This window comes from Belonocnema kinseyi, chromosome 7 (assembly GCF_010883055.1).
Source record: "Belonocnema kinseyi isolate 2016_QV_RU_SX_M_011 chromosome 7, B_treatae_v1, whole genome shotgun sequence".
Taxonomy (NCBI): Eukaryota; Metazoa; Arthropoda; class Insecta; order Hymenoptera; family Cynipidae; genus Belonocnema; species Belonocnema kinseyi.
The window spans coordinates 13216296-13220456 of record NC_046663.1 but is presented as its reverse complement, the minus strand read 5'-3'; positions in this window follow the sequence as shown (position 1 = coordinate 13220456).

The following is a 4161-nucleotide window of genomic DNA, read 5'->3' as shown; positions in this document are numbered from 1 at the left end:
TAAGATTGATCTGTTTTGTTAAGATTGTTATTTTTCTCCATTTAGAATCAACTTTTTTGTTGAAAATTTAACATTTATTTTTTTTTAATAAAAATTCTTTTAATTTTTGTGAGAGTTTTTTATTCATTGATTAATAGTCTACTTTTTTAAAAAAGCTAAAGTTTTTGGTACTAAAATTACTTTTCGGTTAAATATTCTACTATTTTGGCAGAAATCTCGACTATTTTGTCAAAAGTTAATTTTTCTGTTGAAGGCTCATATTTTTTGGTTGAAAATTCTTGTTTTCTAGACAATTCAACTGATTTGTACATAAGATAATTATTTGGTTTAAAATTAACTGTTTTGGCTAATAATAATTTTTTTTAATTGAAACATTCGACTATTTTATCAAAAATTTGTATTTTTCGGTTAAAAATAAACTTCTGGGTAAAACTTCATCTTTATGTCCTGAAAATTACAAATTTTAAAGTTCAATTCAACTATTTGATTGAAAATGAACTTCAGAATTAAACAGTAATATTTCCGGCTTAAAAATTAATTACATTTTTCAGGCAATTATTTTTATTCTTGGTTAAAAATTCATTTGTTTCGTATAAAATTAACCTTTTTGGTTCAAAATTAACTTTTTTGTTAAAAAATTAAGTTACTGTTTGTAAATTGTACTATTTGGTTGGAAATCAATTTTTTTTGTTTGAAACTTTTATTTTAGAGAATAAAATTTACATTTTCTGATTGAAGATTCAATTGATTTGTTAACAATTCATGTTTTCGGCTCAAAAATTCATTTCAATTTCGATAAATTTTATTTTGTAATTGTCTTTTTCAGTTTGAAATTCATCTGCTTGTTGGAAAATGAAACTGCTTCGCAGATAGTTGAACTATTTAGGTTAAAATTAAGTTTTTTATTGAAAATTTATATGTTTTGTTCGGAAATTAGTCTTTTTAAGTGTAAAAGAACTTTTTTATTAAAATACATATTTTACATTTGAGATTTAAATTTCTTTGTTTAAAATTCATATTTTCGAATTTAAAATTCACTTGACTTTTTAGAAGTTTTTTTTGCTTATTGAACATTCATCTATCTTAGTTCAAAAGTCAACTATTCTGTTTATAATTTGTATTTTTGAGTTCAAAACTTCATTATTGGGTTTAAAATTAACTTTTCGCTGTAAGTGCGATTTTTTGATTTTGTTTTAAAATTAAACTAGTTATAAATATATAACTATTAAGCAAATTAAAATTTGGGAATTCTCAGCATCTTAGAAATATTTTTATTTCCGTTAAGGAATAATAAAATTTCATTTATAATAAAACATAAATTGTATTTAATTTTTTAGAAAAAATATCACAATGTTGTACAGTTTCTCTTCAACTTATTCGTAATTGTCATTTCTACCTTTTATCTCACCGAATTTTCGCATTTATTAAAAGTTTGGTAATTTTTTTCGAACATTTCGGTAATTTTTCAAGAATTTTTTTGTTTGCAGATTGAATGAATGCAATTTTACAGATTATTGTATTTAAAATTATTAACATTAATAAGAACATCCGAATTTTTTAAGCTAAAAACATTTATTGATCTGATTTAAACAGTAAAAGGAATTCCTGTAAACTTGCTAACGAGCTTAAATGTGTCACACCGATAGTAATGACATTATGTTAGCGGAAAATGTTTGATTAAAGTCGTTATTACAATTAATATAATTAACATTGATAAAGACATATTAGTTTTTAAACCTAAGAGCGTTGATTGATTTGGACAAACACAGTAAGAGAGGATTTCTTGTAAACTTCCTAACGAGCTTAAATGTGTACCATTAATAGTACTGATATAACTTTAGAGGAAAGTGTTTAAACAAGGTTTTTATAGATTGTTTGAGTCAATATTATTGATATTGATTGAGACATGCTAATTATTAAACCTAAGAGCGATGCTTGATTTGTACAAACAGAGGATTTTCTGTAAACTTCCTAACGATCTTGATTGTGTACCATTGATAGTAATGACATTACTTGAGAGGAAAGTATTTGAACAAAATCGTTATAGATTGTCAGAGTCAATATTATTAAGATTGATCAGGAAATGTTCATTCTGAAACTTTAGAATATTGATTGATTTGTAAAAACAGTAGGAGGATTTGCTGAAAACTTCCAAATGAATTTAATTGCGTACTAATGGTAATAATAGCATTACCTAAACAGAATTTGTTTGCTTGTCTTTGTGCATTGTTAGTTAATATTTTTAACATTAATAGACATCTCAGTTTTTGAACCTAAGAGAGTTGATTGATACGCAAAAAAAGCAAAAGAATTTCCTGTAAACTCCATAACGATTTTTAATGTGTACCATTAATAGTAATGATATTACTACAGAGGAAAGTATTTAAATGAGGTTGTTATGAATTTTTCACATTTAATATATTCAAAATTAATAAAAGAATGTTAATTTTCAAACTTAAACGCGTTGATCTATTTAGACAAACCGTTAAAGGATTTCCTGCAAACTTCCTAACGATCTTAAATGTGTAGCATTGATAGCAATAACCTTACTTGAGAGGAATGCGTTTGAATGTCGATCTGAATTTTTACAGTCAAAATTATTGAAATCGATAGATGCATCTTAATTTCCATACCCGAGAACGCTGATTGATTTTCACAAACAGTAACAGGATTTCTGTAAAGTTTCAAATGAGCTTAAATGTGTACCAATGATCCTAATGACATTAGTTCAAAGGAAATTGTTGGAATGATGTTGCTAAATATTGTTACAAATAATACTATTTACATTGATAAATGCATTCTAAATTTTAAACTTAAAAGCTTTGTATAATTTTCAAATACGTTAAGAGGATTTCCTCTAAACTTCCTAACGATCTTAAATGTGTAGCATTGATAATAATAACATTACTTGAGAGGAATGCGTTTGAATTTCGTTATAGAATATTAGAGTGAATATTATTGACATTGATGAGGACATCTTAATTTATAAACTCAAGAACGTTGCTTGATTTGTACAAATAGGAAAACGGTTTCCTGTTAACTTTATAACGATCCTCAATGTGTAGCATTGATAGTAATAACATTACTTGATAGGAATGTGTTTAAATAAAGTCGTTATAGATTTCTAGAGTTAAAATTATGAACATTTATAAAGCCATCTCAATTTCCAAACCCAAGAGTGTTGATTGATTTGCACAAGCCGTAAAAGGATTTCCTGTTAACTTCATAACGATCTTAAATGCATAGCATTGATAGCAACGACAATACTTGAGAAGAAAGTGTTAGAATAAAGTGGTTATAGATTGTTACATTTACTACTATTAGCCTTGATAAAAACATACTAAATTCCAAACTTAAAAGCATGTTTTGATTCTTAAAGACATGAAGAGGATTTCCTGTAAACTTCCTAACGATCTTAAATGTGTAGCATTGATAGTGATAACATTACTGGAAAGGAATATGTTTGAAGGTCGTTATAGATTGTTATAGTTAACATTATGAATATTGATGAACACATCTTAGTTTTCAAACTTAAGAAAATTGCTTGATTTGCACAAACAGAAAAAGAATTTCCTGTAAACTTTTTAATGATCCTGAATGTGTAGCATTGATAGTAATAACATTACTTGATAGGAATATATTTGGATGTCGCTATAGATTGTTACAGTTAATATTATAAACATTGATTAAGACATCATAATTTCAAACCTAAGAGCGTTAATTGATTTGCACAAACCGTAAGAGGATTTCCTGTAAACTTCATTATGATCTTAAATGTGTACCATTAATAGGAATAACAATGCTTCAAAAGAAAGTGTAAGAATATAGTCGTTATAAATTGTTAAAGTTAATACTGTTATCGTTCATAAATATATGATAAATTTTGAACTTGAAAGCGTTGTTTGATTTTCAAAGACATTAAGAGGATTTCCTCTAAACTTCCTAACGATCTTAAATGTGTAGCATTGATAGTAATAACATTACTTGATAGAAATGTGTTTAAATAAAGTCGTTATGGATTTCTAGAGATAAAATTATGAACATTTATAAAGACATCTTAATTTCCAAACCCAAGAGTGTTGATTGATTTGCACAAGCCGTAAAAGGATTTCCTGTTAACTTCATAACGATCTTAAATGCATAGCATTGATAGCAACGACA